The sequence below is a fragment of the Barbus barbus genome (assembly GCF_936440315.1).
Source record: "Barbus barbus genome assembly, chromosome: 17".
NCBI classification, from domain to species: domain Eukaryota; kingdom Metazoa; phylum Chordata; class Actinopteri; order Cypriniformes; family Cyprinidae; genus Barbus; species Barbus barbus.
The window spans coordinates 28,379,439-28,397,396 of NC_136745.1; the positions used below are offsets into that span (position 1 = coordinate 28,379,439).

General features: G+C 36.6%; 1 protein-coding gene across 4 annotated transcripts in view; it reads left to right on the forward strand.

Moving 5' to 3' along the window:
• The first annotated feature begins 236 nt into the window (after nt 1-236).
• The window catches only part of fam13b (family with sequence similarity 13 member B), a 61,598-nt gene continuing 43,876 nt past the window's right edge, over nt 237-17,958 (forward strand). For 2 of the 4 annotated variants that reach the window (XM_079438597.1, XM_079438599.1), the window contains exon 1: nt 260-416. The gene's annotated coding sequence lies outside the window, so the exon portion shown is untranslated. Of the gene's footprint in view, nt 417-17,958 lie in introns of all 4 variants that reach the window. The other 2 variants (XM_079438598.1, XM_079438600.1) reach the window with 2 other exon arrangements.

Genomic DNA, 17,958 nt, shown 5'->3' on the forward strand with positions numbered 1-17,958 from the left:
TTGCCTTACGTTAAAACTATGAAATCGATGCCATGACAGTTTTACTGTAATGCATTTCTAATGTAAGTTTCATGCGTTTGTAAGCCTGAAAGTACAACGAGCATCTACTATAGCATTTCTGTCTTTGCTTCTGTAAGAAAATATAAAGTATTTTAATGGAATATTCCGGAAAACAGAGTGTGTTGAGAAGAATGCAGAGAGAGAGAGAGAGAGGGGCGGGGTCAGAGTGTTTTAGCATCGCTGTGGGTGTGTAACTAACACTGTCTCCATTCCACAGAATCAGCCACTCACATTAATACTGGCCATGCCAGCCCAACACTGTACCTAGTCATCATTATTATTCGCATCGCCTCCTTTGAACCAAGGACTACTGGAATAATTCAGTTTGCTGGTCGTTTATCGTCTGGTTTGACCTGGTAAGTGCGGATGGTATCGATGAAGAAGTGACTTTAGCGGATGCTAGCTGTCGCGTTAGCCAGCTGAGGGATCGCCTCACAGCGACTCATCCTGTATTTGCATCGAGCTATTGATTTCCACTATTTTATCGGTGTATAATGGTTGTATTTTACACTTTACATGTTTAATTAATTTCTGCCTTCGTGTAATGAGGATACAATGCGTGTAAAGTGGATTTCCCGCTGTTTTTGTGATGTTGACAGTGCTAAGCTATGAGGCTAACAGGATAGCTTAACGTTAGATAGGTGTTCGTTATTTAATAGTGAGAATTATAAATTTGGTTTGTTTTTGAGTGTTTGATGTACTTTGGTCAGCCTTGATGCACAAAGGTGCAGCAGCTTTTTGGTAGATTCCCTTCATTTGCAATTGTGTTTTTATTTATTTAATTTTTACTCGGAAGGGTTAGATGCTTCTGTAAGTTAAGTGACAGCTGACGGTTCAGTCTGTAACTGACTAAATCACTAAATATATTCTTGCCTTATTGGTTTTGAGATGTTAAACATGTCTTCTGAAGTAAAATAGATTGCTTTGGTTCCTGAAATAGCTTCAGTTTCGTTTGATTGGGATGTGAAACTTGAATCTTGTATAGAGCTGTTTCTGGAACAGCAGCTGAGGGGGATTGTGCTGTTTAATAATAGATTCATTATTTACATGATTTGACCTTGTTTTATTATACAAATGTTTTTTAATGCTTCGTTATTTATTTAATATTTCGTTTTTATCAAGTATTCAATTTTTTACTCGTTTACTAGTCATTTGTTTACTTATTTGTTTTGACTTTTAATATTTTTCTGCACATTTCTTTCTGTTAATGTGTTTATTATTTGTTCATGTTCATCAAATTAATTTTTTATTTAAATTTTATTTTTAATTATTTATTAATTTATAAAAAAACGTGCACTATTTTTCTCTGAATATTCATACAGACCACCTTGCACTTCTTTGTGTCCGGACCCCAGTTCAAAACCCCCTGAAATAGACCCCTGTCCATACATTGTGATAAATACACACCTGTTATTTGCCTATGCCTGCCCTTCAGCATGAAGCACTTTTCAATTGTGGTGTCTTTTACAACATCAGAAAGTTGAAGAAAATTCAGCAAATCCTGAAAAAGCCATGGAAATGTCTAGCTTTTATAGTATGTCCAATATATAGAAATGGCTCTTGTGAGTTGGAGCACTATCTTGGATTTGTAAAATTCATTTTCTAGTAATAACAAAAAACTGGAAAAGGCATGATGATAATTATATAATAAAAGAGAAGTCATAGAAATTCAGGTAATCCTGTGCTTAAAGACAATGCTAGATGGTGACCTTGTAAGCCAAATACATATGCATGTCATTGACTTGTCCTCTCCTGTTGCTGTAGATCAGCGGTTCCCAAACTGGGGTGCGCAGACTGACCACCAGGGGTGCTTGAGAGAGTGTTTGTAATGGCGGAAAAATTGTCTTTTTATTATTTTTATGTGTTTACCTTGGATAAACTTCACATGTTGTATTTTTATTGGGAGAGAGAGAGAGAAAAAATATCACATTACAAGTTGTAATTTGCAACCTATAAATTATTCGCGGTTAATCGTCTGCTTCACAATAGCCCCGCCCTTTCACATTAGGCGCTAAGTGATAGTAAATTCATAAAAAAATTAACTTACTATATTCATCAAAACGGACACCTGGTTAAAAACTGGCACTTTAAAGAAATCAAGGGACAGTAGGGATGAGCCATCTACATCGGCCTCTTCTATGGAGATGTGCACCGACCTTGAATATATGGAGAAACCCGATCGAGCAAACTTGGAGGAGAACGAACGAGAAGAAGAGGCGGGAACAGAGAAATCCAACAGAGATGTGCTGATGAAGAGAATTAGGCCTACGCTAGAGAGTGAGAAAATGTAAAGTAAGAAAAGCAAATATCGGGTTTACACGGATTGGAGATGCAGAAAATCCAAATCCGCAATGTGAAGTCTGTGGTGCCCTCAAGCCCTCATATGGTCCGGCACTTACAAACAAGACACAGCCACTTACAAGACATGCCTGCAAGTTTTTTTCAAGGGAAATTGGATGAACTGCAGAAGAAGAAAAAAATTATCCGCTCCCATTCAGGTTTAGGGGCTTCCAAAAATGCACAGAGAGCTTCATATCTGGCTAGTTACCACATAGCTAAAAGAGGCATGCCCCACACAACTGGAGAAAATCTGTTTGCACCTGTTGCCAAAGATATGGTTAACTGTATGCTCGGAGAGAAAGCTGCAAAGATGCTGGACAAAATCACTCTCTCCGACAGTACTGTGGCTTGTCGCATTGATTCAATATCTGCCGACATCCTCAGCCAGCTAATAAGCAGAATTAAAAACAGCAGATTTTTCTCACTGCAAGTCGATGAGTACACAGACGTAGCCAATCTATCGAATCTTCAGCTGTACGTCCGTTATTTATTTGAGAACACAGTGCATGAAGATTTTTTGTTTTGCTGTTACCACTCGTTCAACAGGGGAAGATATTTTTAATTTGATGAATAGCTTTTTCAGAGTAAACGAAATTGACTGGATGCGCTGCATTGGAATTTGTACAGACGGGGCGAAATCAATGACAGGGAGGCACAAAGGAGCAGTAGCTTAATTCATCCGAAAAGTTGCACCATCAGTTTCCTGGGTACACTGCAGCATCCACCAAGAAGCTCTAGCAACAAAAAACATGCCAGATTAACTTTTTTGTCTGTACTTAACGACGTTGTGAAAATCGTCAACTTCATAAAAGCTTGAACATTAAATTCACGTTTTTTCCACACAATATGCAACGAAATGGGCAGCGAGCATGAAACACTTCTGCTGCACACAGACGTGTGTTGGTTATTGCGTGGAAAAGTCTTGTCAAGAATTTTTGAGCTCAGATGTGAAATGCAGGATTTTTTTTGTTCATAACCCATTTAATTTGTCTTCATTCTTGGAAGATGACATCTGGCTTCAGAAGCTGACTTATCTGGCAGACATATTTTCTACTCTTAATGAACTTAATTTAAGTCTGCAGGGCCTTAGTACTACCATTTGTAACACCCAGGACAAAGTTGAAGCACTTATTAAAAAGCTAGCCCCCCCCCCCGGACCAGTCTCAGACATGGACTGGGGTCGACAATATAATTGGCCCGGTGGCCCGGACGTGCTTTTAAAACCGTCAGGGCCACCAGATCGCTCCAACCACTAGCCCGGTGGGGCCAGTAAAAATAATGCCTCGATTAAAAAAAAGTCTAATTTCACATTAATTACCTGTGGTTCTGTGTTTTGATTTCTGTTAAATCGTCTCGGTAACCACCGCTAACACGTTACGTGATCCCGACAGTTACAGATGCGCTCGGTGACGTCTGCACCGCCTTGCTCGCTCCCGCGGTTACGCGCGCAAACTGCACACTGCTGCTCAGCACCAACCTATAGCTACTATTAAGCTAGGCTACATGTTTCTGAAACCCCCATCACCTGGCCAAACGCCGGGTAAAAAAAGAGAAGGCAAGGAAGCGAAAATCACCAGAGGAATTGAGGGAAAGCGAAAGGGAATACGAAAAGAAAAGGCAGAGAAAGTTTCAGCCCCATTGGCGAGACCGCTGGAATTGGCTGGGCTTAGGGGTGTGCGATATGACGATTTTTGATTGTGGACAATAAAAATGTCTCCACGATCTGCTTTTGAAGAAATATGGTAGTATCGTGCTACAGCACACATTATATCAAATACAGTTCTGGTGCCTCCGTCTCTATATACTGTACAACACGACATACAGCAGTAGAGTTACTCTGACAGGACACTGCACTTATTCGCGATCGCAAAAGTACATTATTTGCACACAAGCCTTGCTGGTTAAATGTTTAATTCGCGCGCTGGTCTGGCGTGCGCTTGTTCTGAGCACATACACCTGAAGCACGCGCACTAAAAAGCCTGTCTAACAGCGCCTGATTACTCAACTAACTTATCTTTTGCGCTAATACTGTCAAAACACACAAGGTTTACATACAGACTCAGTTGGTTATCTCTAAAATGAAAGTAATTAGTTAAGAGAGAAACAGATGCGTGCCTGTATATTAGATGCCTGCAGCTCTTAAAGGGACAGGACACTAAACGTGCTGTCGACTGTCATTAAAGGGATAGTTCACCCTAAAATTTAATTTCTGTCATTATTTACTCACTCACATGTTGTCCCAAACCTCTATTAATTTCTTGTGCTGAACACAAAAGAAGATATTTTGAAGAATGAGGGTAACCAAACAGTTGCTGGTCTACATTGACTTTGATAGTAGGAAAGAAAAATCCAATGGAAGTCACTGAGGACCAGCAACTGTTTGGTTTTCCACCTTCTTCAAAATAGCATTTATGTTCAGCAGAAGAAAGAAACTCATTCAGGTTTAAAACAACTTTTGAGTAAATGATGATATAAAAATAAAACATCATGACAGAATTGACAGACAGATGACAGAATATTTATTTTTGGGGGAACTATTCATTTAACGTTAACAAATCGCAAAGAGAAAAATCACTCACTATTCTTGACTGAAAAACTTTAATAAAGTTGCTTTAGGAACCAGTCTATCTAGTGTTTTATTTTTATATTTGTTCATTCAATTTCATTGAATGCTCTGCTAAATACACCTATTGTACCTGAAAATAAAGCACTGTTTGTTTTATTTGTATATTATGTGTATTTGTAATGTGTATCTTTGTTTTTATTTTTTAATAAGAAAGATAGAATGATGACAAAGATTTTTATCTTCGCCCACTTTGGCCTAAATATCTGCCATGTCTTTTTTTTGTTTTTTGTTACCTTGAAAGGCTTTGTCTTTCTAGTTTGGCTGTAATGCTCAGACAACTTGTAAAACCAACATGACAAAGAATCGTGATAAAACCGTGAATCGTGATATTTCAAAAAAAAAAAAAATTGTGATATATTTTTCCCATATCGCCCACCCCTAGCTGGGCTACGATCAAGAAAAAAAAAGAGGTTTACTGTGAGCTCTGCAGATCAATGCCCACATATGCAGACAAGTAAGTTAGAGAAAAGTTAACGTGTATGAAACCTATGGTATGAACATAATATAATGAATTGCTGTGTGACTACGGAGAATGAATCCTATGCAAAAGATTTATTTGCACTTGTTTCATGTTTTTGCAGTTTTGCTGCACTTTGCACTAAACCTTACCTTAAAAAAAATAAATGTTATTCATGTTGTTCAAGCAAACTGTTCTTTTTCGTGATTATTGGGATCAATACCCGACGCGTTGACCTGGGCCAGTGAACTTCAAAAGACACTGGCCCGGAGGGCCAGTGGCAAATTTCCCTTATTGTCTACCCCTGATGGATTCAGAATCCTCTTGATGTTACTCCTCCAATCCCACATCTCTCATTTCAAGGGCAAGAACAGTTACTAGAGTTATCATCTGAATAAGTCACTCGTGGGTTTCTGGGCTTCAACAATGGTGGAGTATCCAGGATTGTCAAAGCAGGCACTGAAAGTGTCGATGCCCTTTGCAACCACGTACTTATGTGAAGCAGGCTTTTCTGCACTGACATTGTTGAAAACCAAACATCGACAAAGACTAGATGCTGAGAATGATTTGAGAGTAAAACTCGTCCATTGCACCGAATTTGGATGGTCTGTGTGCAAAAATGCAAGCCCATCCATTTCGCTAAAAAGGTAGGAATCAATATTTTTTATTTATAACTGAATTTTTTATATTTTCTAATATACAGAAAATATGTGTATTTAGTTATTGTAATTAAAAAATGTGGAGTTTAATCGGAGAAAGGTGGTGGGGGTGCTTGACAGGTGTCAAACACTAGAAAGGGGTGCACACAGCAAAAAGTTTGGGAACCACTGCTGGAGATTATTGTGATAGCCGCTTGTTTTGTACTGCAGCAGGGCCAAGCAAAACCAAACGCATCAGATCTCCCAACGAGCCACAGACAGGATGTCTAACAAACTATTCAAACCCTTGCTTTCACATCAGCGTGAGACTGGGCTGCTCGAAACAGAAAAGCGGGTGCTAGGATAACTTGTAGCTATCATTGTGCTTTTAGCTGCTATACGTATGGATACAGCGATAAGGCCTTTAAAACCTGCTGAACGCGTCTTGTTCAGATTACAGCTAAACCCAGCTGTCCTTGAGGAGATTTCAGCGCTGCTACTTGGCTCTTTTCTGTGACAGACTCTCTTTAGATTCATCCAACCGCCTGTCATGAAAACAGTTGGAGTAGGGGTGGGCGATATGGGAAAAATATCATATCACGATTTTTTATAGAAATATCACGATTCACGATTTTTATCCCGATTCTTTGTTAGTTTTACTATTTTGGTTTTACAAGTTGTCTGAGCATTACAGCCAAACTAGAAAGACAAAGATGCATGGCAGATATTTAGGCCAAAGTGGGTGAAGATAAAAAATCTTTGTCATTATTTTATTTTTCTTATTAAAAAATAAGAACAAAGATACACATTACAAATACACATAATATACAAATAAAACAAACAGTGCTTTATTTCCAGGTACAATAGGTGTATTTAGCAGAGCATTCAATGAAATTGAATGAACAAATATAAAAATAAAACACTACATAGACTGATTCCTAAAGCAACTGTATTAAAGTTTTTCAGTCAAGAATAGTGAGTGATTTTTCTCTTTGTGTTTTGTTGTTTTGTTAACGTTAAATGAATAGTTCCCCCACAAATTAATATTCTGTCATCTGTCTGTCAATTCTGTCATAATGTTGTATTTTTATATCATCATTTACTCAAAAGTTGTTTTAAACCGGAATGAGTTTCTTTCTTGTGCTGAACATTTATAAATGCTATTTTGAAGAAGGTGGAAAACCAAACAGTTGCTGGTCCTCAGTGACTTCCATAGGATTTTTCTTTCCTACTATCAAAGTCAATGTAGACCAGCAACTGTTTGGTTTTCCACTGAGTAAATAATGACAGAAATTAAATTTTAGGGTGAACTATCCCTTTAATGACAGTCGGCAGCACGTTTAGTGTCCTGTCCCTTTAAGAGCTGCACGCATCTAATATACAGTACAGGCACGCATCCGTTTCTCTCTTAACTATTTACTTTAATTTTAGAGATAACCAACTCAGTCTGTATGTAAACCTTGTGTGTTTTGACAGTATTAGCGCAAAAGATAACTTAGTTGAGTAATCAGGTGCTGTTAGACAGGCTTTTAGTGCGCGTGCTTCAGGTGTATGCACTCAGAACAAGCGCACGTCAGACCAGCGCGCGAATTAAACATTTAAGCAGCAAGGCTTGTGTGCAAATAATGTACTTTTGCGATCGCGAATAAGTGCAGTGTCCTGTCTGAGTAACTCTACTGCTGTATGTCGTGTTGTACAGTATATAGAGACGGCGGCGCCAGAACTGTATTTGACAATGTGCGCGGTAGCGCGATACTACGATATTTCTTAAAAAGCAGATCGTGGAGACATTTTTATCGTCCACGATCAAAAATCGTCATATCGCACACCCCTAAGTTGGAGCACCATATGGGTTGAGAGCTAGATTTTGGAGAACTGCTTTCATTTGTAAAGCCGGTTCTCTGTTGAACTAAATGTGCTGTAATAGTTCACTGTGCAAAATAGCAGAATCATCATGCTTGAAATCAGATCTTGAACATAGAACGGAGCGATTATTGCTGTGGTGAGCACAGTCATGTGATGAGCTGCTTTCAATTTTTTTTCAGATAGCGAAAGTGAAAGCTTTGAGTTTGCTTCCTGTTGGTTCTGTTAAGGAGATGACTTTATTTCGGGTGGGATTTGTGGCCAAAAAAATTAGCTCAGACTGAAATCTAACATTCTGTGAGTGAATAAACCACTGAAACTACATCAGCTGGTAGTCATCCTGAAGAAGCATTTGCATTTTGTAAATTAGCCTGATACTTACATCCTATTTTTGTCAGATGGACCCCAGCTTTTAGTGGATGTTGCATAATAGTCATCCGCAGTGGTGTGCCCACCTCATTTGTCTTCCTGCTCAGTGTTACTCAATATTTGCAAATTTAGACAACAGAAAGCTTATTCGAATGGAAATCCCAGCGACACACATTTGCATTAAGCAAATCTACACACAACCTTTTCTCGGTGTGTTTGTCAGTGTATGCTCATGAAACTGGACAATAAAAATACCGCAGACATGCATTGAAAAGGGAACCTGAGTCATATCCAGAGACTAGAATAGAGATGGGTTCTTCTGAGTTTACTTGGGCAAACCACAAACTCTAGGATCAACCACACAGAGCATTGTGTGAGCAATGGCAAGCAACACTTAGTTTATTCCGGTGATTTTAGTTTTGTTGTGGTAAAGCATCTCCAGTAGGGGCTTTCACATGAACCGGTTTTTTTTTTTTGGGTAAATAACCAGTAAATTCCATTAAGAGCTCATGTATGAACAGGACCGTTTTTAGAAATAATGCTAAATCAGTGCATGCTGTTGAATTGTCAGGGATAAAAAGTTTAACAGCAAAAATTGCATTTTGTGTGAATGATGATACCTGTCACTCAGAAATCTAAATATTTTGTCAAATTTGACAAATGGGGAAAGCGGCACAGCGTTTAAAGGTCATTTCACATTATTGATGTCACAGAGTTGACTGGTATTTTAGTGCTGATGTGTGCATGTTGTCTGTTAAAGATGAAAGCCGCTGTATGTGTGAACAGATGATACGATTATTAAAAAAGCTGTAGTTGCTAATTTTATCCCTTAAAATTAATTTTTGATTATCAAAATGACATTTAAACGTCTTTTCCAGTTAAAATTATTTCTTTATGTGTAGCCTTTCAAAGCATACGCCATTTGAGGTCCCTTGCATATGCGTAAAAACCAAAGTATACGTTGGCCTTTACTCTACATCCTTACCTCATTTACAAAATCATAAATATACAAAGTAGTCCTGCACCCACTCAATTACACCAGCTTGGACTACCTGCTCCACTTTTACTCGGTTAACTGAAGTAGTGAACGCTACACAACGACAAGTACCAATATTGGATTAATTCAGCTGTTTGAAATAGAAACTGATTCTAAAGAGGAAAACCTAATTATACAGGGTCATCTGCAAGTCTGTATGTGCCAGAATAGTAATTGCTCTCCTCTACATGTAACAGTAATTATCATTAGCCTTTGGCTTGACTAAGATATCGAACAGCTAATAATGTGTTTCCAGTGTTATACAAACCCTGTTCCCGTTCACTATCTCAGACACCTTCCTTCCAAAAACTCAACATCTTTAAGTAGAAATGCTTTGCTAGTGATATGAAAAGCCCCATCCTGTTAATTGACTGGTTGATTGTTTACATGTTTGTGACTGTAGGAAACGGGCTCAATTTCCAGACTGTCTTTTTTTTTTTTTTTTTTTAAAGATTTATTTTTTATTATGAGAGGACAGCCTTGTGGTACATAATGCAACATCATCTTCGCAGTCTAATGGGGTCTATAGTTAGGCTAAATAGAGTCAGCAGATTTAAATAAATGCAAAAAAAGAGGACTCGTTGCAATTCAATATGAAAATGTTTCAGTAGATCATCACTGCTGGTTCAAAACAAAGTTTGAATAGAGGCTATTTGTTATGAGTGTGTATGTGTGTGTGTGTGTGTGTGTGTATATATGTATGTATGTATATATACAGGGCTCCAAACTGCGACTAAAATGGTCGCATTTGCGACCAAAAATATTAATTTGCGAGTGAAGTTTTTGCTGAGGTCGCCACTGGCGACTATATATAATTTGCATGAAAGGACTTTTTTCCCGATTGTTTTGCGCTCACATCTTTTGTTATGTTCACGTATTAAACTTACATAAGACGATGCGCATCAAAGTTTTACTGAAAAGAGTTTAAAACAGTCCTCGTCTCTGCCGCACACAGTCTGCTGAACGCAGTGAGAGAGACCTGAAACTAGGGCCTGTTTACACCTGGTCACTTCATGCATTTTCTCTGATCGGATATCTATATGATTTAAAACGTTTCCCCATTTACACTTGGCCACATAAATGTGTCTTCGCAAAACGGATATAAATCCGTTCTTCAATTCCCGCTTCATATGCAAATATAACGGAGTTCACGTCAATGAAAGCAACTGATAATTTTATTAATTATCAGCTAATTTCAATATCAAGAGAGCGCGCGGCATCAGCACTGGAAAGATAGGCTAGTCTCGCTACTTTTAATGAAGAAGATTGTGTGTTGAGCGTCTGCAGCTTACTTTCAGGTTCATTCAGTTTGCGCGTCGCTTGCTGAAGAAATACTCCGCGACTCATCCGCGGTGATGCTTGCTGCATTGCGCTGTCATATCTTACTATAACATGCCATATAGCCTATAAAACGCTCTCACACGTCTATTATTTTAATATTATGGGAGGAGTAAAATTACCATATGTGGTTTCAACAACCAGATGCATTTACACTTGTCCGGTCGATCTTCTTATCGAGATCTTAGTCTATATGCTGTGTTCTGTTAATGCATGGACTTCCTGTTATTTGAAGCGCACTTGCCATCCAGTAATCGCAAAAAGCTTTGTGCTGTCTTACTTTTTAATAAACAAAGTATCAGCTTTAAAATGCTACGAAATTCAAATTATGCGGTTTGGGTGCTCTTTAATGCGGACCACAAGCGCACACTTTGGGTAATATAAACACCAGTACCCCGCGTCCACACGGTCCGTGTACGCGCCCGGAGAGTATCACACTAATGCTCAGGCGCGATCTCTTTAGCACCTCAGTTAAAGCAGCAAGTGCACCCATTATATATTTCGATTTACTACTATAGTATGAAATGAACATGATCAAAAGGTAGGCAATAAGAAAGCCTATAGTACAACTTACTGAAATGTTTTATGTAAAAGCTCATTGTTTCAAACTGAGGAAATGTATAAAGCTTGTAAACATTGCATTGTAATACATTTACCTCAGAATAACCACTCAGTGTCCATAAACTCATCAGTCAGCTAGAAAAATAACTATAAAGAGGAGCGTTTTGCTATATTCATGCGCTGTTGCATATTAATATTTTGGTAACACTTTATAATAACGTCCAGTTATAAGTCATTTATAAGTGATTAGTTAATGATTAACTAATCGTTTACAAAACATTCATAAGCAATTAATAAGTGATATGCTAACAATTTGTGTATGTTTTGTTAATTCATTTAAAAGTCATTTACAAGTAATTAGCTAATGATGAACTAATCATTTACAAAACATGACTATACATTCATAGATTATTAATAATTGATATGTTAATATTTTTATCTATGTTTTGTAGAATAAGTTTTGAATAATTTACAAGTGATTAGATGATGATGAACTAATCATTTACAAAACATAACTATACATTCACAAATGATTAAGTAATATGCTAACGATTTATAAATCTGTCATAAGTTATCTTTAAATATAGCATCATGAAATAATCAAACAGATCCTTAATGATTAATAGCTACTAGTTAATATATTATTAATCACTTATAAATCATTGAAATGTCAACATTGTACTATTATCTCAATAAACATTATAAATCATTTACAAAGCTTTCTGCATCCCCTAATCTAAAGTGTAAACTACTCATCAGTTGTAAATGTTTTACAAACTTTATGGTTTCCAGTCGTGTGTGCGTAAATATATATATATATATTCACAAACAACCTGTAACCTGGAAGGTTTGTAAAACATTTACAACTGATGAGTAGTTTACACTTTAGATTAGGGGTTGCAGAAAGCTTTGTAAATGATTTATAATGTTTATTGAGATAATAGTACAATGTTGACATTTCAATGATTTATAAGTGATTAATAATATATTAACTAGTAACTATTAACCATTAAGGATGTTTAATTATTTCATGATGCTATTTATAAAGATAACTTATGACAGATTTATAAATTGTTAGCATATACTTAATCATTTGTGAATGTATAGTCATGTTTTGTAAATGATTAGTTCATCATTAGCTAATTACTTGTAAATGACTTTTAAATGAATTAACAAAACATACACAAATTGTTAGCATATCACTTATTAATCGCTTATGAATGTTTTGTAAATGATTAGTTAATCATTAACTAATCACTTATAAATGACTTATAACTGGACGTTATTATAAAGTGTTACCGTGACAACATTTATAGGATGCACTGCACTCAGTTGCCAAGTGATGCTTATGGTCCATGATATTGGTACAGATTCTGTGTAACGAACAATTCTTTGTGACTGTATATTTCAAGTTGTAAAAGACATTTAATTCACACTTTAAGTGAACCTTAGTCCCTCGGTTGACCTGATCATCTACAAGATGGATTAAAATGCTGATAAAGCCTAGAAAAGATAAGACAAACACATGACAAAATGATTGAAATGTTAAAATAGGGGGGAAAAATAAAATGATAACAATAAAATAAACCACTTTTATTCTGTGGCACCTAAAAAAATAATTTGGCGCCCAAGTTTTTCTTTTATAGGAGCCAATGGCTCCTTACTCGATTTTTTTGTCTGGAGCCCTGATATGTATGTTATGTATGTTATGTATGGTATGGTATGTTATGTATGTATGTTATGTATGTATGTATGTATGTATGTATGTATGTATGTATGTATTCCAAATCAGATTAGCATTTCTTCACAAAATGACTTGAAATCATAACTAAACTAAAATAAATGAAAATGGATGAATAAGACAATTACGGATTTGTTGTGGTGTTTGAGACATTAAATGTTTCTATTTAAAAACAACAACAACAGTAATGCTATTAAAATAGTAATACAATAATACTAAAGCTTTATTCAGTTATTGTTTCTCATGTGGCTGTCTGTAAAAATAATTTTGCACGAAACGACAGTGATACAAGTCTTGATTTCCCATGGCAGTTTTATTTATGCTGGAGGAGCGAGTTCTTTAATCCTACGAACCCGCTGCTCATGGGGTCACTCATGTGATTCATATTTAAAATAATAATAGGAAAATAATCTTGTTTATACTTTGATATTATTATTTTCAGACTGTCTATTTTAAGATGTGTTTTTAGCATTTTTGCCTTTATTATGACAGATTAGAGCTGACAAAGTGAAGTGGGACAGAGAGGGGGCCCACAAGGCTATTGGCTCCGACTAATTTTCAGTGTAAGTTTTCAGTTTCAGTCTTAAATATACATAGTAGATTTGAGGAGAAAATTCTTAGCAGTAGTGTTGACTGATGAATCTGCACATGGTTTATCTTTAAGCGTATTAAAACACCAGATAGACATGTAAACAGCATAAAAGTCAGTTTTGACTGTAATTTACCGAGTTTGATGTGTGGAAGTTACCACTAACTTCATTTGTGTCCTATAAATACTGCTGAATTTATACTGTATCTCTATGTCGCTTTAAGACAGACATAGACTTAATGAAGTTGTTGTCTTAAGCGGTTAATCTGCGCTCTGACCCCCGCTGCTCTTTCTCCGGGTCCCTTCAGAACATTGTCAGCAGCTGATTAGCTAAATTTGTGATTTCTCGTTTCCATCCTAATGATGAGAGCTGCGTTCAGTGTTGCCAGGGACCACCGCACTGCTAGACTGGCATTTTTTTCACACTTGAGCATCCAGTGCTTTATTATAACCATTTGGAAATTTCCATTCCCTGCAGAGCTGAATAGGAGACTCTTAATCAATATTGTCAAAGACAAGCTCAAGTTGTTCTTTTAAGTGATAGGACTCATCACTTGTGTGGCCTGCTGGTTATTTATAAATAATTCATACTTGTCCTGCTTTATTAATTAATTGATTTATTTGTGGATCGGATCTTATCTCTGATGGTCAGGCTTGATAGATTTTCTTCTTGAATTGCTTTTTTGAAGTCACACGACGACTCTCCATCCAGCTTCTTCACAACATGGGAAACTTTCTATTTCTCATATGCAACCCATGATATATGACCCATACTCTTTGTGACCTAGGACCTCAGGGTTTTCATTTTTGTGTGTTTATCCTGTTATGCTTCTGAAGTTACTTTTTCCCACGTACTGAAAACCCGTTCTGATAATTACACAAGACACAGGCTAGCAAACTAATCTGGCTCTTCCGTTCCACTGAGACCTGTTCAACACCATATACCTACATTTTCATATGTTAAGACTGCTATAGAATAGCCTAAGCCTACAGTTAATATTTTGAGTGAGCTTATGTTTTGCATAAATGGAGCATCAGAGGCAGTTTGCCGTTGTCATGGCACTAAGCACGCATGTTGTTTTCTGTCTGAAATCAATACATAATGCAACGCAGTTTTCGCAGTCTAAAGGGTCTATTCAGTATGCAAATATTTCAATAGATCATCACTGCTGGTTCAAAACAAACTTTGAATAGATACTGTGCGCTATAGTTTTTATATATATATATATATATATATATATATATATATATATATATATATATATATATATATATATATATATATATATAAGACACATTCCAAATCAGATTAGCCTCTCTTCACAAAGTGATTTGAAAGCATAACAATTAGGCTAAACTAAAATGAATTATGTATGAACTTAATGAATTATGGATTTGTGGTGGTGTTTGAGACAGTATAACTGTTATTTTTTTATAGAAACATTAAATGACCAGTGAGTGATAATAAAATGGGCATAATATTAAAGCTCTGTTCAGTTCTTGTTTCTCGTGGACGTCTGTAAAAATACATTTGCATGGCACCGCAGTGATAAACTCATGCTTTCCGATGGTGATTTTATTTGCCTTGGAAGAGCGAGTTTTGCTTGTGGTCAGTCATGTGACTCATATTTAAAGCTGGAGTCCGTAACTTTTTTTTTTTTTTGTTTAAAAATCATCCAAAATCAATATTTGAGAAATTACATAACCAGCCAGTGTTCAAAACTAGCACCTTACTTTAGCCCGATTCACAACAGTTAGCTTATAATAATGTTTTCTAATTTGAGTGGTACGGGTAGGTTTTCGTGGAAAATTCGAGCATGGCACTGCATCATTACGTCACGTCTGTAAACATGAAGTTTTCCTGGCTAGTAGTAGGGATGTAACGGTATGAAAATTTCTCATCACGATTATAGTGACCAAAATTATCACGGTTATCAGTATTATCACGGTATTGTTAAAATGTGCTGGAGATGTTCAAAAAGTACCGAAACAAATCACTTCACCAAGTTTCATACTTAAAAATTAACAAACAGCAAATAAAATGACTTTTTGTTTGCATAATCACTAAAACAATAACATTACCAATGAGGTCTGGATTTTAAATGACAACTTGACTGACACCAGTTTAATAGCATGTTCAAATAAATAATGTAAATGTTCAAATAAAGCTTTGAAAAAGTTTAACATAAAGGTAGACCACACATTTCAGCCTTTAAAGAAAAGGGTTAAATTAAAATGATAATTAATAAATGATTATATGTATTTTATCTGCTCCATAAATAATTCTATATAGCATATCTGAATTGTTTAAATGTACATAAGTTTGTTTTTCATCAACCGGTTAAAATTTACAGCAGGTCATGCAAATTTGGTCAATTTTTTGGCCAGACAGAAACTGCACACAGACTGAATGTAAATAAGTGTCTGTAAATCCACTCTCTGACAGCAGGTGGCGCTTTATACGGAAAAGCTGAATTACAGCTGATTCCTGTGAACTCCGCGAACACTTCCTTTAGGTATTACATGGAGCGAAGATGAGAACAAAATGCCATCAAATCGTTTCTGAAGACAGTCCGAACCTTCAGAGGTACATTCATATAATTAATTCATTGATATATTAATTTGTATAATTCCCTTAGCACTCTTTTAAAACCTCCCAGCTTTTCCGCCCTATTTTCACTCAGAACGAAACTACTGTGCTGCTGTGCGCTCGTGAGACTGTTACTGAAAACTCTGCTTTATGCCGGACAGTATTTATTTATCGCGAGTTGTTTAAATCACGGTAATCGAATACGGTTTCAATGATAATTAAAATATGAAACGGTAATACTAACCGCGGGGAATTTTATCATGATTTATCGTCAAACCGGTAATCGTTACATCCCTAGCTAGTAGGCTATAGCACATGAGGATTCCGCAGGTGGCGGATCATTTATAGCATTTTCTCACAGCAGCTAGAATAATTAAATTTATCATTTTGATGGCGGATTGTAATCCAGAAAGGATTATGCGTTTATAAAACACATGTGAATGAAATTAAATTAAATGTGCTTCTGATTACAGATAGCCAACGTGGAATTACTCTAGTTTTTGTATTTAAAATAAAACCAGTTTGAAGGAAGATTAATTTGATTTTTGGATTAAAAGAATTTCTTAATATGAAATTTGAATGGTATGACAATTAGATGGAAATTATACAAAAATTGAAGTCTACACGCTATTACTATACTCATAGTCACGCAAACGTAATATTATTCTAGTAAACAATTCCCCACATTTCAATAATAAGGGTCCATCTTTAAAGTGTGTGCACATTAACTCAAAGCTTATGGATTTATCCCCTCTTGTAAACTCAGAGATGTGGATTCGGACAGCAGTTAAGTTACCAATTTGACCAATACAGCAGGTAATTTGGCTAGGAACTTTTACGCAGGTATTGGGAGAAAAACACAGACATTCTGGATTCAAACGGCAGTAAAATCACTGTGTAGCCCCTGCAGATATTTAATGAAATCGTCTATTAATGAATAGTCACCTGGTGCAAAAATTAGTCACGTGAGTGATTTACTCAAAGTTTGAGATGAATTAATTACATACAATTATGAGGGAGAAAAATACAAAGTAGAAACATTTCAGTTTCTTTGCCTCGTGAGACTGTAAAATTTAATATCAAGGGTTTTTACTACTAGTGCCATAAAGTGTTATATCAGAATTTGAAGTGTTGCATTCAGCCCAGTTCCCCTGATTGGGATTACTGCCTGTTACCTGATTACCAGATACCACCTACAATAAAGTACTTTGCTTTGCCTAAATTACAGGGAAAATGCTCAGATCTAGTTTTAACACTGAGCACCTCCTAATTTCATATCTTCATATCACGTCCCTAAAGATAGCCACAGTTATTAATTAATCATTGGCGTTTGAGATTGGGTTTGTGTGCTGCCTGTCAGTGGGCTGATATTCTCCTTGTTAGGTTGTCTTCAGGACACTGTTGTTCCAGGGAATGTTTGCAGCCGCTCTTTGTGTATCTATCACATGCTTTTCTGTGACTGTCTGCATCTACAAACTCACCAAGTAGCCAGTAACCATAGCAAGACATCTTAGCTTTGCAAACATCATGTCACCAAGGAGATGCGGAGAGATTTGCCTGCAGAAAATTCCAGCTTCGTCCCTTTATGTGTTCTCCAGAGCTCTGAGGAATGAGCCAAGGTCATACTGTGCTCTCTGCTAACTGTCTCAGCGCTGAGCTGCTTTTAGCGTCTCTAACAATGGCGAACATTGTGAGTGAAAGGTCATCGGGCATGATATGTGGGCTTAGAAGCATATCTACTCTCAATTGT